Raw genomic sequence first — 26,202 nt, 5'->3', positions numbered from 1 at the left:
TGCCCTCCGGCGACCCGCTCGCCCGGGCCCTTCTCCGCGGAGTGCCCGGCGAGGCCACATCCCGCACCCACAGAGGACCCGACCCAGCCGCCGCCCACCCCGTCCCCCGCGCCCATCCAGCACCGGGCAGCGTCGCGTCGCCGAGGAGCCCGTTGCGGCCAGTCACTCGTCAGGCGCCGGGGGCACGACAGGAGGCCCTGGCTGGGCCGTGGTGACCCCGCACGCGCGCGCGCGCGCGCGCCCGGGGTCACGAGGAAGGCAAAGGGGTGGGGGCGCTCGACGGTGGGCAAGCCGGGCACCCGTCGTCGCCCCGCGCTTCTCGCCGGACGCGCGAGGGAGGAGAAGGGCCCTGGGGGCAAGCGTTTGGACAGAGCGGCGGTGGCGCCGGCGACCAAAAAGGGCGTCTTGCCTCCCCGTCGGGGAATCGAACCCCGGTCTCCCGCGTGACAGGCGGGGATACTCACCACTATACTAACGAGGACGGCGGCGGCGGCCACCCGGGCGCCCGACCCCTCTCCGCCTGCCCGCCCACGCCTACCCCTGCCCTCGACGCCCTGCCTTACGCAGGCGCCCGCCACGTGCCACACCCGACCGGACCCCAAACCAACCGCGCCAGCCCGCACAGCAGCCCTCCCAGCCCGACTCGGAGTGGACCCCAGGCCCGGGCCCCGGACCCGGACGGCGCGGAACACTCCGAGTGCGCCGGCGCCTAGGGCCTGCCGGGCGCGGATCGCGCAGGGAGAAGAGGCCCGAGCGGGCAAGCAAGGATGCGAGCAGGAGGACGGGCGCCCCGGATGGGCAGGGGCGGAGGAGGGAGGGCGGCGAGGACCTAGTGGGGGTGGGGGGTGGGGGGTGGGGGGCGGCGGCGGCGGCCAGACAGGCTGGGCCGACGCCGGTCTCTGGGTGCGGGGCCGCGATGTGCGAGGGGGCGGGGCGGCGCGGGGCGAGGCGGCGGCGACGGCGGCGGCCGCGGCGGGCGCGGCGCCAGGCGAGGCGGCGGGCGCGGCGCCAGGCGAGGCGGCTGGCGCTGCTCCTGGTCGGCCGGGGCGCGCGTCCCGTCCCTTGCGCGCCCACACAGCCGCCAGCCGCCGCCAGCGTTCGCGCCGGGTCCCAGCCAGGCGAGCGGCGACGCGCCCAGGCCCGCCGTCAGGATGGCCGAGCGGTCTAAGGCGCTGCGTTCAGGTCGCAGTCTCCCCTGGAGGCGTGGGTTCGAATCCCACTCCTGACACGCCCACCTTTTGGCCCGCCCCACCAGGGCACCGGACCCCGGCGGGCCTGGAGCCACGCCCTATCGCAAGCCCGCTCCTGCCTGGCCCGCCGCTCCGGCCTTGCGCCCTAGCACAAAGGGCCCAGTGCCGAGCCCTGACGCCTCGACGCTCCTGGCCCCAGGCTTGGCGCACACACGCCCTCCCCCACCAGGTCACGCGCCTTTCCCGCCCGATCCCACGCCCACCCCCGCAGGCCTGGGCCACTTGGCAGCACGTCTCTCCTCACCTGCTTTCCGGGGGCTGCGTTTTCCTTCCTTCCTCCCTCGGGCTCCCGCTCCCGCTCCACTCCCGCGGCCCCCTGCAGACCAGCCGGCGGCGCAAATGCCCAAAGCCCTCCGCATTCCGTTCTCCACCAGACTGGTGCCTGCTGAAGAGCGCCTCGCTCTCAGAGCCGTGCACTCCCGCCACCAGGAGCACACCGTCCCACAGAGAGCCCGTCCGTCCTTTCCGCCGGCCCCCATTCCCTTCTCTCCACACCCTCCTCAGGTGGCCCGAGGTGCCCACGACGATTTGCCACCTTGATGACGCTTTACCCTGCCCACACCTGCCTGCCTCCCTCCCGGGACCCAGGCTGCCCAGCCACCTGCTCGCCGGCCCACGACAGGGCCCTCCCTTCAGTGGGCCTGGCCCGGGAGTCCAGCCCGGGCAGGTCCCGTGAGCGCTGAGCCCAAGGAAGCCCTGGATCCCCAGGCCACCCACCTGGGCGCCCCAGCGAATCTCCGCGCCGGCAGCCGCTGCCCGGCCGGGACCCGAGGACCCCAGCGCGCTCCCTCACCGCGCTGTCGGCCAGCTAGCCAGCAGCCACTCTGCCGGAGCGCTCCCGCCAGCCAAGGTCGCGCTCTTGCCTCACAACCACCGCCGCCCTCCCCACGCCCCCCGCCCCCCCGCCGAGCTGGCCCCCGAGGGAGCGCTGCGCGCCCGAGATCACACACCTCGCTTCGCTCTCCTGGCCTGAGCGGCTACTCGGCGGCGCCGGCGGCGCTACGGGGCCTCCATCTCCTACACACGACACACGCGCCCGCCCACACCCACACCCACACACCCCACCCCGCGACAGCCCACCCCACGGCACCGCACGTGCGCACACAACCGGAGCTCCGGTCCGCCGCCCCGCCCGCCCTCGCACCCTCTGCCCCGGCCAGGAAGCCCTCGGCCAAAGGGGCTTTGGGTGGCGGCTGAGAGGAGCCGCGGAAGGCCACGGCCGTGCTCAGCCGCGCCTGCCACAGCCTCCCCCGCGCTGGGTGGGATTCGGGCGCTGGCCAGCCTGGGTCCGGCTCCCGGCTGCCCCTGGCCACCCCGGCAGGGCAGCGTCTCGCCGCGGCCCTCGACCGAGGAGAAAGCACCGCAGGAGCCTAGTCGGCCGGCGTGCGTCCCCGCCGCGCTCGGCCCGTCTGCGCCGCTCGCTAGGGCTCGGGACGTGCCTGGAGCCTCTGTCCCACACCGCGCGTCCGCCTCCTGCTCAAACGAAGCCGATGCTCCGAACAGGCCCGGACCCGGGTCTGGCCGCCGCTGGGGAGCGCCGCTGGGGAAGCCGTCTGGGGAGCGGCGCCATCGGTGCATGGGTGGTTCAGTGGTAGAATTCTCGCCTGCCACGCGGGAGGCCCGGGTTCGATTCCCGGCCCATGCAGCGCGCCGTCCCCTTTTGGCCGGCCCTGCAGCCCCAGCGCGCCCCCCGGCTTCCTCTGGCCCACGCTCAAGGCGCCTGGCCTAAACCAGCTCCGCTCCGGACCAGGCCGGAGCCCGCCCCTGCCCTTCCTCTCCGTCTCTCTCGCCCAGCGGACCAAACTCCACCCAGCGCCCGAGGCCCCTGGCCCGCCCACACGCCTCCCTTGCCCCTTTTCTCTTCAGGACCCTGAGCACCCCGCTTCGCTCACCCGCTTCCCTTCCAGCGAGGCTCCCCCGCACCACCACACACCCGCACGGCGCCGCGCCGCACCAGAGCCCACGGGGCCGCGCCCCACCTCCACGCCTTTCATCACGGTTCCTCCCTCCCGGTCTCACTCTACCCACACTGCCAGAGTCCTCCTCTCTTTGCACAACCAGGGGCAACCAAGTTGCCACCCCGAGCCCTGATCCGTCCCATTCTCCTCCAGGGACCCTCACAAACTCACTGGGCTGCACCAGGAAGACCCGATGCATGGCACCACATGCTCCCGACGCGCGCCCTATAGTCTCTTGAGGCCCCGCTTGGCCGCAGTGGCCTTCCAACTCCGCCGCTCCTGCCACGCTAGGACCCCCGCCAACACCAGGTCCACCAACGCCCGCGCCAGCACTAGCACCAGCAGCACCAGTCTCCCCCTCCGCCGCCACCACCACCACCACCACCAGTCCTCCATCACCACACCGCGTCGGGCACCATCGCCCAGAGCAGGGAAGTTCTCCACCATCAGCACCACCCACCCCACCACCAAGTCCACCACCAAGTCCACCACCACGATCACCAGCAGGACCAAGTCCGCCACCAGCGCACCAGCTTGGCATCATTGCCAACGGTACCAAAGTCCTCCACGATCACCACCCCCACCCCCACCGCCACCACCGCCACCTCCACCATCACCAACACCGCCACCTCCAACATCGCCACCACCAACAACTCCACCACCACCGCCACCTCCAGCACCAGCACCACCACCATCACCAGCAGGACCAAGTCCACCGCCAGCTCACCAGCATGGGCATCATTGCCAACAGTACCGAAGTCCTCCACGATCACCACCCCCACCACCCCCGCCACCACCGCCACCACCACCAGCTCCACCACCACCACCGCCACCTCCACCACCACCACCACCACCATCACCAGCAGGACCAAGTCCACCGCCAGCTCAGCAGCATGGGCATCATTGCCAACGGTACCGAAGTCCTCCACGATCACCACCCCCGCCACCCCCGCCACCCCCGCCACCCCCGCCACCACCTCCACCAACTCCACCAGCTCCACCAACACCAGCTCCACCACCAAGTCCACCATCACCACACCGCGTCGGGCACCATCGCCAACACTCCTGGAGTCCATCACCACCGCCGCCGCCACCGGGACCGTGCACACCATCGCCACAGCAGCCCGCGCACCGGCACCAAGAGCACCGAGGTCAACCCCCAGCACCAGCAGCAGCAGCACCAAGTCGTCCTCCACCAGCAACACAAGCACCAGCACAGCCTGCACCTCCAGCCCCACCAGCCCCTCCTGCCCCAACATCCCCTCACGGTTCCCCTGCCTGCACGCCCCCTCCTCTCCAAGTCCTCACTGGTCAATGATCCTGTGTGGCATTTGTCCCTTTGGCCTCTCTGAATCTCAAGCCCAGGACGCCCCCTGACGCATGACTGGCTGTCCCGATGACAGGTGATCGAAGTCTCGGGGGCGGTGGAATCCCTCACCCCGTTGGGACGGCTCCTAGACCCGGGCCCGCCCTCTCTCTGTGTCTCCCTTCGGCCTGCCCGCCGGCCTGCTTCCCACCCACGCCCCCCACACCCCACCCCTTGGCCTGACCACCTTGCAGCACCGCACAGCAGTCTCCCCCCGCGCACCTCCTCCGCCACGGTCCTGTCCCGCCACGGGGGCCTCCAGCTCTCTTGCACCGGGGCCCGCTCCCCAGCACTTGCCACGCGCAGCTCCTGCCAGCCTCCAGGCTGGACCCCTCCCACCCACCCCCCACCCCCATCGCTCACATTCTCGGCTGGCAGTCCCGGCCTCCCACACGCTCCTCAGGCACACTCGTGCTCTCTCCCCTCCCCTACCTCAGAGCTCACCCTCCCGCACAGGTGCTCACGTCCATGCCTGGCATGGCGCCGGGGAAGGAGCTCTTCCCCCGCCCCACCGAAGCCTCTGCAGACACCCTGCCCGACTGTCCAGCCGCACTCTGGACCGGTCCCGCAAGCCCCACACCTCCCCGCGCCGGGCACCCCACCCACACACCCGGGCTGCCCCCGGCCCTCCCCTCCTTCTGGGATCCTCCTCGCTCTATGCCCTGACCCCCGTGGGAGGCCACCCACGTGAGTAAACACCTTCATCCCGCGGCATCCCCCACCACACACGCTCCACACACACCCCCCCACACACGCTCACACCCACACACCCCACACACACCCCACACGCACCCAGACACACCCCCACACGCTCACACCACACACACACACACACACACACACCCACACACCCACAGAAGCAATGGCGCTGAGGGAAGTTCCCGTGGTGATGGTCAGCGCCCGGCTGCCCACAGCGGCTCCTTTCCACCGCTGGGACGACCTTGCCCCAACCCAGCCAGTGTGGTGCCGCGGCAGGTTTGGCCGGTGCACGGGCTGTCCGCTTGGGCTCCTGAAGGAGACAATCTCTGAACAGACAGCAGACCCGTGGCGGACAGAGGCGTGCAAGTGTTTCTGGGAAGGAGACCGTGGTCTGCGATTTAGCTGGAGGAGCACCCGGACAAGACGACGGGCACAGGGCTGGAGACAGGGCTGGAGTAGCTCCTGGCTAGGTGTCGGCTAAGGCGCCAGTGGGAAAACCTTCAACGGGCAAACTCGGCCGTGGGCCTGCGCGGTGGCGGTCGGGGCTGGGGGAGGTGGAAGGCGTTCCAGGGAACACGCTTGCCACTTTGCCGTGGGACTCAAGGGATGGGTGATGCGATTTCAAGAACCTGTTGGCTACAAGTCCACCGTCTGTCTCCGGTGTGCCTCCACCCCCTCCCCCTGCTTGGCTGTTGGGTTTTCCCCACCGGCCTCCCGAATCTTCCTGCTGTCTCTCCTGCACTGCCCGTCGGTTCTGCTTCGTGCACGCGTCCACGTTCGCTCTCCCAACTCCACATCCCCGGCGCAACCGTGCCGCTCTCTGCTCGTGGTGGCCGGGAAGCTGGACCGAGCGGTGGCTGGCCCGAGGGCGAGGGAAGGGACCAGGGGCTCCAGCAGGTGTCCCGACGCAAAGAGGCAGATCGCTCACCCTGCCCCGACCTCTTCCCCCTCCGACCCCCCACCCCCCCGGCCCGCTTCCCCGCACCGTCAGCACTCAGTAGCACCTCCGGAAGGAGCAAGGGGTGGCTTGTCAGGGGTGGCGGGGTTTCTCCTGGCGGCAGCAGTGCAGCCGGAGAGTCCAAGCCCCTGCGGTGGCCGGACGTGCGGGCGTCTGTGGGTGGCCCCGCGTGAGGACAGAGGGTATCGCGCGCGCGCGCGCGCGTGCGCGCGGCCTCTCGGGTTTGGGACGGAGGAAGAGGGGGAGCCATGCGAGCGCCCAGGCGAGGCGCCGACGCGCTGCCGTTGGGCGGCCGGCCCGCTGGCGAGGCCAAAAGGGTTGGGCTGGCCGAGGCGACAGGGCAAGGCTTGGGCTCGGCCGTGCGCCTGGCCTTGTCTGGGCCCCGAGGCCGTGGGGCTAGCCGCGAGGCAAGGGAGAAGCCAGCCAGCTTCGGCTAAAAGGGGTGCGGATGCGCTGGGGAGAGGTCGGGAGGCCGAGAGGAAGAAGAAAGGCTTCCCTGACCGGGAATCGAACCCGGGCCGCGGCGGTGAGAGCGCCGAATCCTAACCACTAGACCACCAGGGAGCGTCGGGCTCTGCGCCTGGCCCGCGCGCCCTGGGCGCAGCGCCTCCAGACCACCCCGTCGCCTCCGCTTTGGCTCCAAGGCCCCTGCCTGGCCACGGCCAGCCGCCCGCCCGCCCTACCAACCCACCCGCCCTGCCGGCAGCACCCTCAAAACGCTGCGCACCTCCTTCCCTCCCTCACACACGCGCTCAGCCTCGGGCCACGCTCCGGCTCCGGGCTCTCGGCTCCCGGCTCCCGGCTCCCATCGGGCCTGGGCACGAGGGCCCTGGAGCCGTGCAAAAGGTTGGCCAGCTGCGTTGGCCGGGAATCGAACCCGGGTCAACTGCTTGGAAGGCAGCTATGCTCACCACTATACCACCAACGCTGCACAGCCCCGGCCGCCCCGAGACGCCGGCGCACGCTTCGCAGAGGCGCCTTCACGCCTTCTCGCCGCCGCCTGGGCCGCCTGGCGCCGCCCTGCCCCGACGTGCCGCCGGTCGGCAGCTCTGCGCTGCCGCAGGCGCCAGCAGCGGCCGCCCCAGCCCCAGCCGCAGCCCCAGCGCCAGCCCCAGCCCCAGCCCCAGCCCCAGCGCCAGGCCCAGCCCCGCCAGCACGACGCCGCTGTGCGGCTCCGCAGGCCCGACCGCCCGCCGCCCGCCTCTGGGGGGCGCTCTGGCCGCCGTGCCGCTCCCCCGGCCCTCGGCTGCCGGCCGGGCATTCCCCGCCCCGCGAGACACGCTGCCCTCCGGCGACCCGCTCGCCCGGGCCCTTCTCCGCGGAGTGCCCGGCGAGGCCACATCCCGCACCCACAGAGGACCCGACCCAGCCGCCGCCCACCCCGTCCCCCGCGCCCATCCAGCACCGGGCAGCGTCGCGTCGCCGAGGAGCCCGTTGCGGCCAGTCACTCGTCAGGCGCCGGGGGCACGACAGGAGGCCCTGGCTGGGCCGTGGTGACCCCGCACGCGCGCGCGCGCGCGCGCCGGGGTCACGAGGAAGGCAAAGGGGTGGGGGCGCTCGACGGTGGGCAAGCCGGGCACCCGTCGTCGCCCCGCGCTTCTCGCCGGACGCGCGAGGGAGGAGAAGGGCCCTGGGGGCAAGCGTTTGGACAGAGCGGCGGTGGCGCCGGCGACCAAAAAGGGCGTCTTGCCTCCCCGTCGGGGAATCGAACCCCGGTCTCCCGCGTGACAGGCGGGGATACTCACCACTATACTAACGAGGACGGCGGCGGCGGCCACCCGGGCGCCCGCCCCCTCTCCGCCTGCCCGCCCACGCCTACCCCTGCCCTCGACGCCCTGCCTTACGCAGGCGCCCGCCACGTGCCACACCCGACCGGACCCCAAACCAACCGCGCCAGCCCGCACAGCAGCCCTCCCAGCCCGACTCGGAGTGGACCCCAGGCCCGGGCCCCGGACCCGGACGGCGCGGAACACTCCGAGTGCGCCGGCGCCTAGGGCCTGCCCGGCGCGGATCGCGCAGGGAGAAGAGGCCCGAGCGGGCAAGCAAGGATGCGAGCAGGAGGACGGGCGCCCCGGATGGGCAGGGGCGGAGGAGGGAGGGCGGCGAGGACCTAGTGGGGGTGGGGGGTGGGGGGTGGGGGGCGGCGGCGGCGGCCAGACAGGCTGGGCCGACGCCGGTCTCTGGGTGCGGGGCCGCGATGTGCGAGGGGGCGGGGCGGCGCGGGGCGAGGCGGCGGCGACGGCGGCGGCCGCGGCGGGCGCGGCGCCAGGCGAGGCGGCTGGCGCTGCTCCTGGTCGGCCGGGGCGCGCGTCCCGTCCCTTGCGCGCCCACACAGCCGCCAGCCGCCGCCAGCGTTCGCGCCGGGTCCCAGCCAGGCGAGCGGCGACGCGCCCAGGCCCGCCGTCAGGATGGCCGAGCGGTCTAAGGCGCTGCGTTCAGGTCGCAGTCTCCCCTGGAGGCGTGGGTTCGAATCCCACTCCTGACACGCCCACCTTTTGGCCCGCCCCACCAGGGCACCGGACCCCGGCGGGCCTGGAGCCACGCCCTATCGCAAGCCCGCTCCTGCCTGGCCCGCCGCTCCGGCCTTGCGCCCTAGCACAAAGGGCCCAGTGCCGAGCCCTGACGCCTCGACGCTCCTGGCCCCAGGCTTGGCGCACACACGCCCTCCCCCACCAGGTCACGCGCCTTTCCCGCCCGATCCCACGCCCACCCCCGCAGGCCTGGGCCACTTGGCAGCACGTCTCTCCTCACCTGCTTTCCGGGGGCTGCGTTTTCCTTCCTTCCTCCCTCGGGCTCCCGCTCCCGCTCCACTCCCGCGGCCCCCTGCAGACCAGCCGGCGGCGCAAATGCCCAAAGCCCTCCGCATTCCGTTCTCCACCAGACTGGTGCCTGCTGAAGAGCGCCTCGCTCTCAGAGCCGTGCACTCCCGCCACCAGGAGCACACCGTCCCACAGAGAGCCCGTCCGTCCTTTCCGCCGGCCCCCATTCCCTTCTCTCCACACCCTCCTCAGGTGGCCCGAGGTGCCCACGACGATTTGCCACCTTGATGACGCTTTACCCTGCCCACACCTGCCTGCCTCCCTCCCGGGACCCAGGCTGCCCAGCCACCTGCTCGCCGGCCCACGACAGGGCCCTCCCTTCAGTGGGCCTGGCCCGGGAGTCCAGCCCGGGCAGGTGGCTCCCGTGAGCGCTGAGCCCAAGGAAGCCCTGGATCCCCAGGCCACCCACCTGGGCGCCCCAGCGCATCTCCGCGCCGGCAGCCGCTGCCCGGCCGGGACCCGAGGACCCCAGCGCGCTCCCTCACCGCGCTGTCGGCCAGCTAGCCAGCAGCCACTCTGCCGGAGCGCTCCCGCCAGCCAAGGTCGCGCTCTTGCCTCACAACCACCGCCGCCCTCCCCACGCCCCCCGCCCCCCCGCCGAGCTGGCCCCCGAGGGAGCGCTGCGCGCCCGAGCTCACACACCTCGCTTCGCTCTCCTGGCCTGAGCGGCTACTCGGCGGCGCCGGCGGCGCTACGGGGCCTCCATCTCCTACACACGACACACGCGCCCGCCCACACCCACACCCACACACCCCACCCCGCGACAGCCCACCCCACGGCACCGCACGTGCGCACACAACCGGAGCTCCGGTCCGCCGCCCCGCCCGCCCTCGCACCCTCTGCCCCGGCCAGGAAGCCCTCGGCCAAAGGGGCTTTGGGTGGCGGCTGAGAGGAGCCGCGGAAGGCCACGGCCGTGCTCAGCCGCGCCTGCCACAGCCTCCCCCGCGCTGGGTGGGATTCGGGCGCTGGCCAGCCTGGGTCCGGCTCCCGGCTGCCCCTGGCCACCCCGGCAGGGCAGCGTCTCGCCGCGGCCCTCGACCGAGGAGAAAGCACCGCAGGAGCCTAGTCGGCCGGCGTGCGTCCCCGCCGCGCTCGGCCCGTCTGCGCCGCTCGCTAGGGCTCGGGACGTGCCTGGAGCCTCTGTCCCACACCGCGCGTCCGCCTCCTGCTCAAACGAAGCCGATGCTCCGAACAGGCCCGGACCCGGGTCTGGCCGCCGCTGGGGAGCGCCGCTGGGGAAGCCGTCTGGGGAGCGGCGCCATCGGTGCATGGGTGGTTCAGTGGTAGAATTCTCGCCTGCCACGCGGGAGGCCCGGGTTCGATTCCCGGCCCATGCAGCGCGCCGTCCCCTTTTGGCCGGCCCTGCAGCCCCAGCGCGCCCCCCGGCTTCCTCTGGCCCACGCTCAAGGCGCCTGGCCTAAACCAGCTCCGCTCCGGACCAGGCCGGAGCCCGCCCCTGCCCTTCCTCTCCGTCTCTCTCGCCCAGCGGACCAAACTCCACCCAGCGCCCGAGGCCCCTGGCCCGCCCACACGCCTCCCTTGCCCCTTTTCTCTTCAGGACCCTGAGCACCCCGCTTCGCTCACCCGCTTCCCTTCCAGCGAGGCTCCCCCGCACCACCACACACCCGCACGGCGCCGCGCCGCACCAGAGCCCACGGGGCCGCGCCCCACCTCCACGCCTTTCATCACGGTTCCTCCCTCCCGGTCTCACTCTACCCACACTGCCAGAGTCCTCCTCTCTTTGCACAACCAGGGGCAACCAAGTTGCCACCCCGAGCCCTGATCCGTCCCATTCTCCTCCAGGGACCCTCACAAACTCACTGGGCTGCACCAGGAAGACCCGATGCATGGCACCACATGCTCCCGACGCGCGCCCTATAGTCTCTTGAGGCCCCGCTTGGCCGCAGTGGCCTTCCAACTCCGCCGCTCCTGCCACGCTAGGACCCCCGCCAACACCAGGTCCACCAACGCCCGCGCCAGCACTAGCACCAGCAGCACCAGTCTCCCCCTCCGCCGCCACCACCACCACCACCACCAGTCCTCCATCACCACACCGCGTCGGGCACCATCGCCCAGAGCAGGGAAGTTCTCCACCATCAGCACCACCCACCCCACCACCAAGTCCACCACCAAGTCCACCACCACGATCACCAGCAGGACCAAGTCCGCCACCAGCGCACCAGCTTGGCATCATTGCCAACGGTACCGAAGTCCTCCACGATCACCACCCCCACCCCCACCGCCACCACCGCCACCTCCACCATCACCACCACCGCCACCTCCAACATCGCCACCACCAACAACTCCACCACCACCGCCACCTCGACCATCGCCACCACCACCACCACCACCACCAACTCCACCACCACCGCCACCTCCAGCACCAGCACCACCACCATCACCAGCAGGACCAAGTCCACCGCCAGCTCACCAGCATGGGCATCATTGCCAACAGTACCGAAGTCCTCCACGATCACCACCCCCACCACCCCCGCCACCACCGCCACCACCACCAGCTCCACCACCACCACCGCCACCTCCACCACCACCACCACCACCATCACCAGCAGGACCAAGTCCACCGCCAGCTCAGCAGCATGGGCATCATTGCCAACGGTACCGAAGTCCTCCACGATCACCACCCCCGCCACCCCCGCCACCCCCGCCACCCCCGCCACCACCTCCACCAACTCCACCAGCTCCACCAACACCAGCTCCACCACCAAGTCCACCATCACCACACCGCGTCGGGCACCATCGCCAACACTCCTGGAGTCCATCACCACCGCCGCCGCCACCGGGACCGTGCACACCATCGCCACAGCAGCCCGCGCACCGGCACCAAGAGCACCGAGGTCAACCCCCAGCACCAGCAGCAGCAGCACCAAGTCGTCCTCCACCAGCAACACAAGCACCAGCACAGCCTGCACCTCCAGCCCCACCAGCCCCTCCTGCCCCAACATCCCCTCACGGTTCCCCTGCCTGCACGCCCCCTCCTCTCCAAGTCCTCACTGGTCAATGATCCTGTGTGGCATTTGTCCCTTTGGCCTCTCTGAATCTCAAGCCCAGGACGCCCCCTGACGCATGACTGGCTGTCCCGATGACAGGTGATCGAAGTCTCGGGGGCGGTGGAATCCCTCACCCCGTTGGGACGGCTCCTAGACCCGGGCCCGCCCTCTCTCTGTGTCTCCCTTCGGCCTGCCCGCCGGCCTGCTTCCCACCCACGCCCCCCACACCCCACCCCTTGGCCTGACCACCTTGCAGCACCGCACAGCAGTCTCCCCCCGCGCACCTCCTCCGCCACGGTCCTGTCCCGCCACGGGGGCCTCCAGCTCTCTTGCACCGGGGCCCGCTCCCCAGCACTTGCCACGCGCAGCTCCTGCCAGCCTCCAGGCTGGACCCCTCCCACCCACCCCCCACCCCCATCGCTCACATTCTCGGCTGGCAGTCCCGGCCTCCCACACGCTCCTCAGGCACACTCGTGCTCTCTCCCCTCCCCTACCTCAGAGCTCACCCTCCCGCACAGGTGCTCACGTCCATGCCTGGCATGGCGCCGGGGAAGGAGCTCTTCCCCCGCCCCACCGAAGCCTCTGCAGACACCCTGCCCGACTGTCCAGCCGCACTCTGGACCGGTCCCGCAAGCCCCACACCTCCCCGCGCCGGGCACCCCACCCACACACCCGGGCTGCCCCCGGCCCTCCCCTCCTTCTGGGATCCTCCTCGCTCTATGCCCTGACCCCCGTGGGAGGCCACCCACGTGAGTAAACACCTTCATCCCGCGGCATCCCCCACCACACACGCTCCACACACACCCCCCCACACACGCTCACACCCACACACCCCACACACACCCCACACGCATCCAGACACACCCCCACACGCTCACACCACACACACACACACACACACACCCACACACCCACAGAAGCAATGGCGCTGAGGGAAGTTCCCGTGGTGATGGTCAGCGCCCGGCTGCCCACAGCGGCTCCTTTCCACCGCTGGGACGACCTTGCCCCAACCCAGCCAGTGTGGTGCCGCGGCAGGTTTGGCCGGTGCACGGGCTGTCCGCTTGGGCTCCTGAAGGAGACAATCTCTGAACAGACAGCAGACCCGTGGCGGACAGAGGCGTGCAAGTGTTTCTGGGAAGGAGACCGTGGTCTGCGATTTAGCTGGAGGAGCACCCGGACAAGACGACGGGCACAGGGCTGGAGACAGGGCTGGAGTAGCTCCTGGCTAGGTGTCGGCTAAGGCGCCAGTGGGAAAACCTTCAACGGGCAAACTCGGCCGTGGGCCTGCGCGGTGGCGGTCGGGGCTGGGGGAGGTGGAAGGCGTTCCAGGGAACACGCTTGCCACTTTGCCGTGGGACTCAAGGGATGGGTGATGCGATTTCAAGAACCTGTTGGCTACAAGTCCACCGTCTGTCTCCGGTGTGCCTCCACGCCCTCCCCCTGCTTGGCTGTTGGGTTTTCCCCACCGGCCTCCCGAATCTTCCTGCTGTCTCTCCTGCACTGCCCGTCGGTTCTGCTTCGTGCACGCGTCCACGTTCGCTCTCCCAACTCCACATCCCCGGCGCAACCGTGCCGCTCTCTGCTCGTGGTGGCCGGGAAGCTGGACCGAGCGGTGGCTGGCCCGAGGGCGAGGGAAGGGACCAGGGGCTCCAGCAGGTGTCCCGACGCAAAGAGGCAGATCGCTCACCCTGCCCCGACCTCTTCCCCCTCCGACCCCCCACCCCCCCGGCCCACTTCCCCGCACCGTCAGCACTCAGTAGCACCTCCGGAAGGAGCAAGGGGTGGCTTGTCAGGGGTGGCGGGGTTTCTCCTGGCGGCAGCAGTGCAGCCGGAGAGTCCAAGCCCCTGCGGTGGCCGGACGTGCGGGCGTCTGTGGGTGGCCCCGCGTGAGGACAGAGGGTATCGCGCGCGCGCGTGCGCGCGGCCTCTCGGGTTTGGGACGGAGGAAGAGGGGGAGCCATGCGAGCGCCCAGGCGAGGCGCCGACGCGCTGCCGTTGGGCGGCCGGCCCGCTGGCGAGGCCAAAAGGGTTGGGCTGGCCGAGGCGACAGGGCAAGGCTTGGGCTCGGCCGTGCGCCTGGCCTTGTCTGGGCCCCGAGGCCGTGGGGCTAGCCGCGAGGCAAGGGAGAAGCCAGCCAGCTTCGGCTAAAAGGGGTGCGGATGCGCTGGGGAGAGGTCGGGAGGCCGAGAGGAAGAAGAAAGGCTTCCCTGACCGGGAATCGAACCCGGGCCGCGGCGGTGAGAGCGCCGAATCCTAACCACTAGACCACCAGGGAGCGTCGGGCTCTGCGCCTGGCCCGCGCGCCCTGGGCGCAGCGCCTCCAGACCACCCCGTCGCCTCCGCTTTGGCTCCAAGGCCCCTGCCTGGCCACGGCCAGCCGCCCGCCCGCCCTACCAACCCACCCGCCCTGCCGGCAGCACCCTCAAAACGCTGCGCACCTCCTTCCCTCCCTCACACACGCGCTCAGCCTCGGGCCACGCTCCGGCTCCGGGCTCTCGGCTCCCGGCTCCCGGCTCCCATCGGGCCTGGGCACGAGGGCCCTGGAGCCGTGCAAAAGGTTGGCCAGCTGCGTTGGCCGGGAATCGAACCCGGGTCAACTGCTTGGAAGGCAGCTATGCTCACCACTATACCACCAACGCTGCACAGCCCCGGCCGCCCCGAGACGCCGGCGCACGCTTCGCAGAGGCGCCTTCACGCCTTCTCGCCGCCGCCTGGGCCGCCTGGCGCCGCCCTGCCCCGACGTGCCGCCGGTCGGCAGCTCTGCGCTGCCGCAGGCGCCAGCAGCGGCCGCCCCAGCCCCAGCCGCAGCCCCAGCGCCAGCCCCAGCCCCAGCCGCAGCCCCAGCGCCAGGCCCAGCCCCGCCAGCACGACGCCCCTGTGCGGCTCCGCAGGCCCGACCGCCCGCCGCCCGCCTCTGGGGGGCGCTCTGGCCGCCGTGCCGCTCCCCCGGCCCTCGGCTGCCGGCCGGGCATTCCCCGCCCCGCGAGACACGCTGCCCTCCGGCGACCCGCTCGCCCGGGCCCTTCTCCGCGGAGTGCCCGGCGAGGCCACATCCCGCACCCACAGAGGACCCGACCCAGCCGCCGCCCACCCCGTCCCCCGCGCCCATCCAGCACCGGGCAGCGTCGCGTCGCCGAGGAGCCCGTTGCGGCCAGTCACTCGTCAGGCGCCGGGGGCACGACAGGAGGCCCTGGCTGGGCCGTGGTGACCCCGCACGCGCGCGCGCGCGCGCCCGGGGTCACGAGGAAGGCAAAGGGGTGGGGGCGCTCGACGGTGGGCAAGCCGGGCACCCGTCGTCGCCCCGCGCTTCTCGCCGGACGCGCGAGGGAGGAGAAGGGCCCTGGGGGCAAGCGTTTGGACAGAGCGGCGGTGGCGCCGGCGACCAAAAAGGGCGTCTTGCCTCCCCGTCGGGGAATCGAACCCCGGTCTCCCGCGTGACAGGCGGGGATACTCACCACTATACTAACGAGGACGGCGGCGGCGGCCACCCGGGCGCCCGCCCCCTCTCCGCCTGCCCGCCCACGCCTACCCCTGCCCTCGACGCCCTGCCTTACGCAGGCGCCCGCCACGTGCCACACCCGACCGGACCCCAAACCAACCGCGCCAGCCCGCACAGCAGCCCTCCCAGCCCGACTCGGAGTGGACCCCAGGCCCGGGCCCCGGACCCGGACGGCGCGGAACACTCCGAGTGCGCCGGCGCCTAGGGCCTGCCCGGCGCGGATCGCGCAGGGAGAAGAGGCCCGAGCGGGCAAGCAAGGATGCGAGCAGGAGGACGGGCGCCCCGGATGGGCAGGGGCGGAGGAGGGAGGGCGGCGAGGACCTAGTGGGGGTGGGGGGTGGGGGGTGGGGGGCGGCGGCGGCGGCCAGACAGGCTGGGCCGACGCCGGTCTCTGGGTGCGGGGCCGCGATGTGCGAGGGGGCGGGGCGGCGCGGGGCGAGGCGGCGGCGACGGCGGCGGCCGCGGCGGGCGCGGCGCCAGGCGAGGCGGCTGGCGCTGCTCCTGGTCGGCCGGGGCGCGCGTCCCGTCCCTTGCGCGCCCACACAGCCGCCAGCCGCCGCCAGCGTTCGCGCCGGGTCCCAGCCAGGCGAGCGGCGACGCGCCCAGGCCCGCCGTCAGGATGGCCGAGCGGTCTAAGGCGCTGCGTTCAGGTCGCAGTCTCCCCTGGAGGCGTGGGTTCGAATCCCACTCCTGACACGCCCACCTTTTGGCCCGCCCCACCAGGGCACCGGACCCCGGCGGGCCTGGAGCCACGCCCTATCGCAAGCCCGCTCCTGCCTGGCCCGCCGCTCCGGCCTTGCGCCCTAGCACAAAGGGCCCAGTGCCGAGCCCTGACGCCTCGACGCTCCTGGCCCCAGGCTTGGCGCACACACGCCCTCCCCCACCAGGTCACGCGCCTTTCCCGCCCGATCCCACGCCCACCCCCGCAGGCCTGGGCCACTTGGCAGCACGTCTCTCCTCACCTGCTTTCCGGGGGCTGCGTTTTCCTTCCTTCCTCCCTCGGGCTCCCGCTCCCGCTCCACTCCCGCGGCCCCCTGCAGACCAGCCGGCGGCGCAAATGCCCAAAGCCCTCCGCATTCCGTTCTCCACCAGACTGGTGCCTGCTGAAGAGCGCCTCGCTCTCAGAGCCGTGCACTCCCGCCACCAGGAGCACACCGTCCCACAGAGAGCCCGTCCGTCCTTTCCGCCGGCCCCCATTCCCTTCTCTCCACACCCTCCTCAGGTGGCCCGAGGTGCCCACGACGATTTGCCACCTTGATGACGCTTTACCCTGCCCACACCTGCCTGCCTCCCTCCCGGGACCCAGGCTGCCCAGCCACCTGCTCGCCGGCCCACGACAGGGCCCTCCCTTCAGTGGGCCTGGCCCGGGAGTCCAGCCCGGGCAGGTGGCTCCCGTGAGCGCTGAGCCCAAGGAAGCCCTGGATCCCCAGGCCACCCACCTGGGCGCCCCAGCGCATCTCCGCGCCGGCAGCCGCTGCCCGGCCGGGACCCGAGGACCCCAGCGCGCTCCCTCACCGCGCTGTCGGCCAGCTAGCCAGCAGCCACTCTGCCGGAGCGCTCCCGCCAGCCAAGGTCGCGCTCTTGCCTCACAACCACCGCCGCCCTCCCCACGCCCCCCGCCCCCCCGCCGAGCTGGCCCCCGAGGGAGCGCTGCGCGCCCGAGCTCACACACCTCGCTTCGCTCTCCTGGCCTGAGCGGCTACTCGGCGGCGCCGGCGGCGCTACGGGGCCTCCATCTCCTACACACGACACACGCGCCCGCCCACACCCACACCCACACACCCCACCCCGCGACAGCCCACCCCACGGCACCGCACGTGCGCACACAACCGGAGCTCCGGTCCGCCGCCCCGCCCGCCCTCGCACCCTCTGCCCCGGCCAGGAAGCCCTCGGCCAAAGGGGCTTTGGGTGGCGGCTGAGAGGAGCCGCGGAAGGCCACGGCCGTGCTCAGCCGCGCCTGCCACAGCCTCCCCCGCGCTGGGTGGGATTCGGGCGCTGGCCAGCCTGGGTCCGGCTCCCGGCTGCCCCTGGCCACCCCGGCAGGGCAGCGTCTCGCCGCGGCCCTCGACCGAGGAGAAAGCACCGCAGGAGCCTAGTCGGCCGGCGTGCGTCCCCGCCGCGCTCGGCCCGTCTGCGCCGCTCGCTAGGGCTCGGGACGTGCCTGGAGCCTCTGTCCCACACCGCGCGTCCGCCTCCTGCTCAAACGAAGCCGATGCTCCGAACAGGCCCGGACCCGGGTCTGGCCGCCGCTGGGGAGCGCCGCTGGGGAAGCCGTCTGGGGAGCGGCGCCATCGGTGCATGGGTGGTTCAGTGGTAGAATTCTCGCCTGCCACGCGGGAGGCCCGGGTTCGATTCCCGGCCCATGCAGCGCGCCGTCCCCTTTTGGCCGGCCCTGCAGCCCCAGCGCGCCCCCCGGCTTCCTCTGGCCCACGCTCAAGGCGCCTGGCCTAAACCAGCTCCGCTCCGGACCAGGCCGGAGCCCGCCCCTGCCCTTCCTCTCCGTCTCTCTCGCCCAGCGGACCAAACTCCACCCAGCGCCCGAGGCCCCTGGCCCGCCCACACGCCTCCCTTGCCCCTTTTCTCTTCAGGACCCTGAGCACCCCGCTTCGCTCACCCGCTTCCCTTCCAGCGAGGCTCCCCCGCACCACCACACACCCGCACGGCGCCGCGCCGCACCAGAGCCCACGGGGCCGCGCCCCACCTCCACGCCTTTCATCACGGTTCCTCCCTCCCGGTCTCACTCTACCCACACTGCCAGAGTCCTCCTCTCTTTGCACAACCAGGGGCAACCAAGTTGCCACCCCGAGCCCTGATCCGTCCCATTCTCCTCCAGGGACCCTCACAAACTCACTGGGCTGCACCAGGAAGACCCGATGCATGGCACCACATGCTCCCGACGCGCGCCCTATAGTCTCTTGAGGCCCCGCTTGGCCGCAGTGGCCTTCCAACTCCGCCGCTCCTGCCACGCTAGGACCCCCGCCAACACCAGGTCCACCAACGCCCGCGCCAGCACTAGCACCAGCAGCACCAGTCTCCCCCTCCGCCGCCACCACCACCACCACCACCAGTCCTCCATCACCACACCGCGTCGGGCACCATCGCCCAGAGCAGGGAAGTTCTCCACCATCAGCACCACCCACCCCACCACCAAGTCCACCACCAAGTCCACCACCACGATCACCAGCAGGACCAAGTCCGCCACCAGCGCACCAGCTTGGCATCATTGCCAACGGTACCGAAGTCCTCCACGATCACCACCCCCACCCCCACCGCCACCACCGCCACCTCCACCATCACCACCACCGCCACCTCCAACATCGCCACCACCAACAACTCCACCACCACCGCCACCTCGACCATCGCCACCACCACCACCACCACCACCAACTCCACCACCACCGCCACCTCCAGCACCAGCACCACCACCATCACCAGCAGGACCAAGTCCACCGCCAGCTCACCAGCATGGGCATCATTGCCAACAGTACCGAAGTCCTCCACGATCACCACCCCCACCACCCCCGCCACCACCGCCACCACCACCAGCTCCACCACCACCACCGCCACCTCCACCACCACCACCACCACCATCACCAGCAGGACCAAGTCCACCGCCAGCTCAGCAGCATGGGCATCATTGCCAACGGTACCGAAGTCCTCCACGATCACCACCCCCGCCACCCCCGCCACCCCCGCCACCCCCGCCACCACCTCCACCAACTCCACCAGCTCCACCAACACCAGCTCCACCACCAAGTCCACCATCACCACACCGCGTCGGGCACCATCGCCAACACTCCTGGAGTCCATCACCACCGCCGCCGCCACCGGGACCGTGCACACCATCGCCACAGCAGCCCGCGCACCGGCACCAAGAGCACCGAGGTCAACCCCCAGCACCAGCAGCAGCAGCACCAAGTCGTCCTCCACCAGCAACACAAGCACCAGCACAGCCTGCACCTCCAGCCCCACCAGCCCCTCCTGCCCCAACATCCCCTCACGGTTCCCCTGCCTGCACGCCCCCTCCTCTCCAAGTCCTCACTGGTCAATGATCCTGTGTGGCATTTGTCCCTTTGGCCTCTCTGAATCTCAAGCCCAGGACGCCCCCTGACGCATGACTGGCTGTCCCGATGACAGGTGATCGAAGTCTCGGGGGCGGTGGAATCCCTCACCCCGTTGGGACGGCTCCTAGACCCGGGCCCGCCCTCTCTCTGTGTCTCCCTTCGGCCTGCCCGCCGGCCTGCTTCCCACCCACGCCCCCCACACCCCACCCCTTGGCCTGACCACCTTGCAGCACCGCACAGCAGTCTCCCCCCGCGCACCTCCTCCGCCACGGTCCTGTCCCGCCACGGGGGCCTCCAGCTCTCTTGCACCGGGGCCCGCTCCCCAGCACTTGCCACGCGCAGCTCCTGCCAGCCTCCAGGCTGGACCCCTCCCACCCACCCCCCACCCCCATCGCTCACATTCTCGGCTGGCAGTCCCGGCCTCCCACACGCTCCTCAGGCACACTCGTGCTCTCTCCCCTCCCCTACCTCAGAGCTCACCCTCCCGCACAGGTGCTCACGTCCATGCCTGGCATGGCGCCGGGGAAGGAGCTCTTCCCCCGCCCCACCGAAGCCTCTGCAGACACCCTGCCCGACTGTCCAGCCGCACTCTGGACCGGTCCCGCAAGCCCCACACCTCCCCGCGCCGGGCACCCCACCCACACACCCGGGCTGCCCCCGGCCCTCCCCTCCTTCTGGGATCCTCCTCGCTCTATGCCCTGACCCCCGTGGGAGGCCACCCACGTGAGTAAACACCTTCATCCCGCGGCATCCCCCACCACACACGCTCCACACACACCCCCCCACACACGCTCACACCCACACACCCCACACACACCCCACACGCACCCAGACACACCCCCACACGCTCACACCACACACACACACACACACACACACCCACACACCCACAGAAGCAATGGCGCTGAGGGAAGTTCCCGTGGTGATGGTCAGCGCCCGGCTGCCCACAGCGGCTCCTTTCCACCGCTGGGACGACCTTGCCCCAACCCAGCCAGTGTGGTGCCGCGGCAGGTTTGGCCGGTGCACGGGCTGTCCGCTTGGGCTCCTGAAGGAGACAATCTCTGAACAGACAGCAGACCCGTGGCGGACAGAGGCGTGCAAGTGTTTCTGGGAAGGAGACCGTGGTCTGCGATTTAGCTGGAGGAGCACCCGGACAAGACGACGGGCACAGGGCTGGAGACAGGGCTGGAGTAGCTCCTGGCTAGGTGTCGGCTAAGGCGCCAGTGGGAAAACCTTCAACGGGCAAACTCGGCCGTGGGCCTGCGCGGTGGCGGTCGGGGCTGGGGGAGGTGGAAGGCGTTCCAGGGAACACGCTTGCCACTTTGCCGTGGGACTCAAGGGATGGGTGATGCGATTTCAAGAACCTGTTGGCTACAAGTCCACCGTCTGTCTCCGGTGTGCCTCCACCCCCTCCCCCTGCTTGGCTGTTGGGTTTTCCCCACCGGCCTCCCGAATCTTCCTGCTGTCTCTCCTGCACTGCCCGTCGGTTCTGCTTCGTGCACGCGTCCACGTTCGCTCTCCCAACTCCACATCCCCGGCGCAACCGTGCCGCTCTCTGCTCGTGGTGGCCGGGAAGCTGGACCGAGCGGTGGCTGGCCCGAGGGCGAGGGAAGGGACCAGGGGCTCCAGCAGGTGTCCCGACGCAAAGAGGCAGATCGCTCACCCTGCCCCGACCTCTTCCCCCTCCGACCCCCCACCCCCCCGGCCCGCTTCCCCGCACCGTCAGCACTCAGTAGCACCTCCGGAAGGAGCAAGGGGTGGCTTGTCAGGGGTGGCGGGGTTTCTCCTGGCGGCAGCAGTGCAGCCGGAGAGTCCAAGCCCCTGCGGTGGCCGGACGTGCGGGCGTCTGTGGGTGGCCCCGCGTGAGGACAGAGGGTATCGCGCGCGCGCGCGCGCGCGTGCGCGCGGCCTCTCGGGTTTGGGACGGAGGAAGAGGGGGAGCCATGCGAGCGCCCAGGCGAGGCGCCGACGCGCTGCCGTTGGGCGGCCGGCCCGCTGGCGAGGCCAAAAGGGTTGGGCTGGCCGAGGCGACAGGGCAAGGCTTGGGCTCGGCCGTGCGCCTGGCCTTGTCTGGGCCCCGAGGCCGTGGGGCTAGCCGCGAGGCAAGGGAGAAGCCAGCCAGCTTCGGCTAAAAGGGGTGCGGATGCGCTGGGGAGAGGTCGGGAGGCCGAGAGGAAGAAGAAAGGCTTCCCTGACCGGGAATCGAACCCGGGCCGCGGCGGTGAGAGCGCCGAATCCTAACCACTAGACCACCAGGGAGCGTCGGGCTCTGCGCCTGGCCCGCGCGCCCTGGGCGCAGCGCCTCCAGACCACCCCGTCGCCTCCGCTTTGGCTCCAAGGCCCCTGCCTGGCCACGGCCAGCCGCCCGCCCGCCCTACCAACCCACCCGCCCTGCCGGCAGCACCCTCAAAACGCTGCGCACCTCCTTCCCTCCCTCACACACGCGCTCAGCCTCGGGCCACGCTCCGGCTCCGGGCTCTCGGCTCCCGGCTCCCGGCTCCCATCGGGCCTGGGCACGAGGGCCCTGGAGCCGTGCAAAAGGTTGGCCAGCTGCGTTGGCCGGGAATCGAACCCGGGTCAACTGCTTGGAAGGCAGCTATGCTCACCACTATACCACCAACGCTGCACAGCCCCGGCCGCCCCGAGACGCCGGCGCACGCTTCGCAGAGGCGCCTTCACGCCTTCTCGCCGCCGCCTGGGCCGCCTGGCGCCGCCCTGCCCCGACGTGCCGCCGGTCGGCAGCTCTGCGCTGCCGCAGGCGCCAGCAGCGGCCGCCCCAGCCCCAGCCGCAGCCCCAGCGCCAGCCCCAGCCCCAGCCCCAGCCCCAGCGCCAGGCCCAGCCCCGCCAGCACGACGCCGCTGTGCGGCTCCGCAGGCCCGACCGCCCGCCGCCCGCCTCTGGGGGGCGCTCTGGCCGCCGTGCCGCTCCCCCGGCCCTCGGCTGCCGGCCGGGCATTCCCCGCCCCGCGAGACACGCTGCCCTCCGGCGACCCGCTCGCCCGGGCCCTTCTCCGCGGAGTGCCCGGCGAGGCCACATCCCGCACCCACAGAGGACCCGACCCAGCCGCCGCCCACCCCGTCCCCCGCGCCCATCCAGCACCGGGCAGCGTCGCGTCGCCGAGGAGCCCGTTGCGGCCAGTCACTCGTCAGGCGCCGGGGGCACGACAGGAGGCCCTGGCTGGGCCGTGGTGACCCCGCACGCGCGCGCGCGCGCGCCCGGGGTCACGAGGAAGGCAAAGGGGTGGGGGCGCTCGACGGTGGGCAAGCCGGGCACCCGTCGTCGCCCCGCGCTTCTCGCCGGACGCGCGAGGGAGGAGAAGGGCCCTGGGGGCAAGCGTTTGGACAGAGCGGCGGTGGCGCCGGCGACCAAAAAGGGCGTCTTGCCTCCCCGTCGGGGAATCGAACCCCGGTCTCCCGCGTGACAGGCGGGGATACTCACCACTATACTAACGAGGACGGCGGCGGCGGCCACCCGGGCGCCCGACCCCTCTCCGCCTGCCCGCCCACGCCTACCCCTGCCCTCGACGCCCTGCCTTACGCAGGCGCCCGCCACGTGCCACACCCGACCGGACCCCAAACCAACCGCGCCAGCCCGCACAGCAGCCCTCCCAGCCCGACTCGGAGTGGACCCCAGGCCCGGGCCCCGGACCCGGACGGCGCGGAACACTCCGAGTGCGCCGGCGCCTAGGGCCTGCCCGGCGCGGATCGCGCAGGGAGAAGAGGCCCGAGCGGGCAAGCAAGGATGCGAGCAGGAGGACGGGCGCCCCGGATGGGCAGGGGCGGAGGAGGGAGGGCGGCGAGGACCTAGTGGGGGTGGGGGGTGGGGGGTGGGGGGGGGCGGCGGCGGCCAGACAGGCTGGGCCGACGCCGGTCTCTGGGTGCGGGGCCGCGATGTGCGAGGGGGCGGGGCGGCGCGGGGCGAGGCGGCGGCGACGGCGGCGGCCGCGGCGGGCGCGGCGCCAGGCGAGGCGGCTGGCGCTGCTCCTGGTCGGCCGGGGCGCGCGTCCCGTCCCTTGCGCGCCCACACAGCCGCCAGCCGCCGCCAGCGTTCGCGCCGGGTCCCAGCCAGGCGAGCGGCGACGCGCCCAGGCCCGCCGTCAGGATGGCCGAGCGGTCTAAGGCGCTGCGTTCAGGTCGCAGTCTCCCCTGGAGGCGTGGGTTCGAATCCCACTCCTGACACGCCCACCTTTTGGCCCGCCCCACCAGGGCACCGGACCCCGGCGGGCCTGGAGCCACGCCCTATCGCAAGCCCGCTCCTGCCTGGCCCGCCGCTCCGGCCTTGCGCCCTAGCACAAAGGGCCCAGTGCCGAGCCCTGACGCCTCGACGCTCCTGGCCCCAGGCTTGGCGCACACACGCCCTCCCCCACCAGGTCACGCGCCTTTCCCGCCCGATCCCACGCCCACCCCCGCAGGCCTGGGCCACTTGGCAGCACGTCTCTCCTCACCTGCTTTCCGGGGGCTGCGTTTTCCTTCCTTCCTCCCTCGGGCTCCCGCTCCCGCTCCCGCTCCCGCTCCACTCCCGCGGCCCCCTGCAGACCAGCCGGCGGCGCAAATGCCCAAAGCCCTCCGCATTCCGTTCTCCACCAGACTGGTGCCTGCTGAAGAGCGCCTCGCTCTCAGAGCCGTGCACTCCCGCCACCAGGAGCACACCGTCCCACAGAGAGCCCGTCCGTCCTTTCCGCCGGCCCCCATTCCCTTCTCTCCACACCCTCCTCAGGTGGCCCGAGGTGCCCACGACGATTTGCCACCTTGATGACGCTTTACCCTGCCCACACCTGCCTGCCTCCCTCCCGGGACCCAGGCTGCCCAGCCACCTGCTCGCCGGCCCACGACAGGGCCCTCCCTTCAGTGGGCCTGGCCCGGGAGTCCAGCCCGGGCAGGTGGCTCCCGTGAGCGCTGAGCCCAAGGAAGCCCTGGATCCCCAGGCCACCCACCTGGGCGCCCCAGCGCATCTCCGCGCCGGCAGCCGCTGCCCGGCCGGGACCCGAGGACCCCAGCGCGCTCCCTCACCGCGCTGTCGGCCAGCTAGCCAGCAGCCACTCTGCCGGAGCGCTCCCGCCAGCCAAGGTCGCGCTCTTGCCTCACAACCACCGCCGCCCTCCCCACGCCCCCCGCCCCCCCGCCGAGCTGGCCCCCGAGGGAGCGCTGCGCGCCCGAGCTCACACACCTCGCTTCGCTCTCCTGGCCTGAGCGGCTACTCGGCGGCGCCGGCGGCGCTACGGGGCCTCCATCTCCTACACACGACACACGCGCCCGCCCACACCCACACCCACACACCCCACCCCGCGACAGCCCACCCCACGGCACCGCACGTGCGCACACAACCGGAGCTCCGGTCCGCCGCCCCGCCCGCCCTCGCACCCTCTGCCCCGGCCAGGAAGCCCTCGGCCAAAGGGGCTTTGGGTGGCGGCTGAGAGGAGCCGCGGAAGGCCACGGCCGTGCTCAGCCGCGCCTGCCACAGCCTCCCCCGCGCTGGGTGGGATTCGGGCGCTGGCCAGCCTGGGTCCGGCTCCCGGCTGCCCCTGGCCACCCCGGCAGGGCAGCGTCTCGCCGCGGCCCTCGACCGAGGAGAAAGCACCGCAGGAGCCTAGTCGGCCGGCGTGCGTCCCCGCCGCGCTCGGCCCGTCTGCGCCGCTCGCTAGGGCTCGGGACGTGCCTGGAGCCTCTGTCCCACACCGCGCGTCCGCCTCCTGCTCAAACGAAGCCGATGCTCCGAACAGGCCCGGACCCGGGTCTGGCCGCCGCTGGGGAGCGCCGCTGGGGAAGCCGTCTGGGGAGCGGCGCCATCGGTGCATGGGTGGTTCAGTGGTAGAATTCTCGCCTGCCACGCGGGAGGCCCGGGTTCGATTCCCGGCCCATGCAGCGCGCCGTCCCCTTTTGGCCGGCCCTGCAGCCCCAGCGCGCCCCCCGGCTTCCTCTGGCCCACGCTCAAGGCGCCTGGCCTAAACCAGCTCCGCTCCGGACCAGGCCGGAGCCCGCCCCTGCCCTTCCTCTCCGTCTCTCTCGCCCAGCGGACCAAACTCCACCCAGCGCCCGAGGCCCCTGGCCCGCCCACACGCCTCCCTTGCCCCTTTTCTCTTCAGGACCCTGAGCACCCCGCTTCGCTCACCCGCTTCCCTTCCAGCGAGGCTCCCCCGCACCACCACACACCCGCACGGCGCCGCGCCGCACCAGAGCCCACGGGGCCGCGCCCCACCTCCACGCCTTTCATCACGGTTCCTCCCTCCCGGTCTCACTCTACCCACACTGCCAGAGTCCTCCTCTCTTTGCACAACCAGGGGCAACCAAGTTGCCACCCCGAGCCCTGATCCGTCCCATTCTCCTCCAGGGACCCTCACAAACTCACTGGGCTGCACCAGGAAGACCCGATGCATGGCACCACATGCTCCCGACGCGCGCCCTATAGTCTCTTGAGGCCCCGCTTGGCCGCAGTGGCCTTCCAACTCCGCCGCTCCTGCCACGCTAGGACCCCCGCCAACACCAGGTCCACCAACGCCCGCGCCAGCACTAGCACCAGCAGCACCAGTCTCCCCCTCCGCCGCCACCACCACCACCACCACCAGTCCTCCATCACCACACCG

At 72.0% G+C, this 26,202-nt stretch overlaps 18 non-coding genes across 18 annotated transcripts; 8 read left to right on the top strand and 10 right to left on the bottom strand.

Moving 5' to 3' along the window:
* Positions 1–409: 409 nt before the first annotated feature.
* Positions 410–481, bottom strand: TRNAD-GUC (transfer RNA aspartic acid (anticodon GUC)). Its single transcript has one exon. It is a non-coding gene; the product is annotated as a tRNA-Asp (tRNA).
* Positions 482–1,145: 664 nt separating this feature from the next.
* On the top strand, positions 1,146–1,228 carry TRNAL-CAG (transfer RNA leucine (anticodon CAG)). Its single transcript has one exon. It is a non-coding gene; the product is annotated as a tRNA-Leu (tRNA).
* A 1,596-nt stretch (positions 1,229–2,824) lies between these two features.
* TRNAG-GCC (transfer RNA glycine (anticodon GCC)) lies at positions 2,825–2,895 on the top strand. Its single transcript has one exon. It is a non-coding gene; the product is annotated as a tRNA-Gly (tRNA).
* A 3,828-nt stretch (positions 2,896–6,723) lies between these two features.
* Positions 6,724–6,795, bottom strand: TRNAE-CUC (transfer RNA glutamic acid (anticodon CUC)). Its single transcript has one exon. It is a non-coding gene; the product is annotated as a tRNA-Glu (tRNA).
* A 292-nt stretch (positions 6,796–7,087) lies between these two features.
* TRNAG-UCC (transfer RNA glycine (anticodon UCC)) lies at positions 7,088–7,159 on the bottom strand. Its single transcript has one exon. It is a non-coding gene; the product is annotated as a tRNA-Gly (tRNA).
* Positions 7,160–7,921: 762 nt separating this feature from the next.
* Positions 7,922–7,993, bottom strand: TRNAD-GUC (transfer RNA aspartic acid (anticodon GUC)). The gene has a single exon. It is a non-coding gene; the product is annotated as a tRNA-Asp (tRNA).
* A 640-nt stretch (positions 7,994–8,633) lies between these two features.
* On the top strand, positions 8,634–8,716 carry TRNAL-CAG (transfer RNA leucine (anticodon CAG)). Its single transcript has one exon. It is a non-coding gene; the product is annotated as a tRNA-Leu (tRNA).
* A 1,600-nt stretch (positions 8,717–10,316) lies between these two features.
* Positions 10,317–10,387, top strand: TRNAG-GCC (transfer RNA glycine (anticodon GCC)). Its single transcript has one exon. It is a non-coding gene; the product is annotated as a tRNA-Gly (tRNA).
* Positions 10,388–14,261: 3,874 nt separating this feature from the next.
* On the bottom strand, positions 14,262–14,333 carry TRNAE-CUC (transfer RNA glutamic acid (anticodon CUC)). Its single transcript has one exon. It is a non-coding gene; the product is annotated as a tRNA-Glu (tRNA).
* A 292-nt stretch (positions 14,334–14,625) lies between these two features.
* Positions 14,626–14,697, bottom strand: TRNAG-UCC (transfer RNA glycine (anticodon UCC)). The gene has a single exon. It is a non-coding gene; the product is annotated as a tRNA-Gly (tRNA).
* A 761-nt stretch (positions 14,698–15,458) lies between these two features.
* On the bottom strand, positions 15,459–15,530 carry TRNAD-GUC (transfer RNA aspartic acid (anticodon GUC)). The gene has a single exon. It is a non-coding gene; the product is annotated as a tRNA-Asp (tRNA).
* Positions 15,531–16,170: 640 nt separating this feature from the next.
* Positions 16,171–16,253, top strand: TRNAL-CAG (transfer RNA leucine (anticodon CAG)). Its single transcript has one exon. It is a non-coding gene; the product is annotated as a tRNA-Leu (tRNA).
* Positions 16,254–17,853: 1,600 nt separating this feature from the next.
* Positions 17,854–17,924, top strand: TRNAG-GCC (transfer RNA glycine (anticodon GCC)). The gene has a single exon. It is a non-coding gene; the product is annotated as a tRNA-Gly (tRNA).
* A 3,884-nt stretch (positions 17,925–21,808) lies between these two features.
* Positions 21,809–21,880, bottom strand: TRNAE-CUC (transfer RNA glutamic acid (anticodon CUC)). Its single transcript has one exon. It is a non-coding gene; the product is annotated as a tRNA-Glu (tRNA).
* A 292-nt stretch (positions 21,881–22,172) lies between these two features.
* Positions 22,173–22,244, bottom strand: TRNAG-UCC (transfer RNA glycine (anticodon UCC)). Its single transcript has one exon. It is a non-coding gene; the product is annotated as a tRNA-Gly (tRNA).
* Positions 22,245–23,005: 761 nt separating this feature from the next.
* TRNAD-GUC (transfer RNA aspartic acid (anticodon GUC)) lies at positions 23,006–23,077 on the bottom strand. The gene has a single exon. It is a non-coding gene; the product is annotated as a tRNA-Asp (tRNA).
* A 640-nt stretch (positions 23,078–23,717) lies between these two features.
* TRNAL-CAG (transfer RNA leucine (anticodon CAG)) lies at positions 23,718–23,800 on the top strand. The gene has a single exon. It is a non-coding gene; the product is annotated as a tRNA-Leu (tRNA).
* Positions 23,801–25,412: 1,612 nt separating this feature from the next.
* On the top strand, positions 25,413–25,483 carry TRNAG-GCC (transfer RNA glycine (anticodon GCC)). The gene has a single exon. It is a non-coding gene; the product is annotated as a tRNA-Gly (tRNA).
* The last annotated feature ends 719 nt before the right edge of the window (positions 25,484–26,202 follow it).

The sequence above is a fragment of the Mirounga angustirostris genome, unplaced genomic scaffold (genome assembly GCF_029215605.1).
Source record: "Mirounga angustirostris isolate CCGP_5_RB_7025 unplaced genomic scaffold, mMirAng1.0.hap1 SCAF_6, whole genome shotgun sequence".
Classification (NCBI taxonomy): Eukaryota; Metazoa; Chordata; class Mammalia; order Carnivora; family Phocidae; genus Mirounga; species Mirounga angustirostris.
The sequence above is the reverse complement of the archived record's forward strand: the minus strand, read 5'-3'. Positions and strand labels throughout refer to the sequence as shown.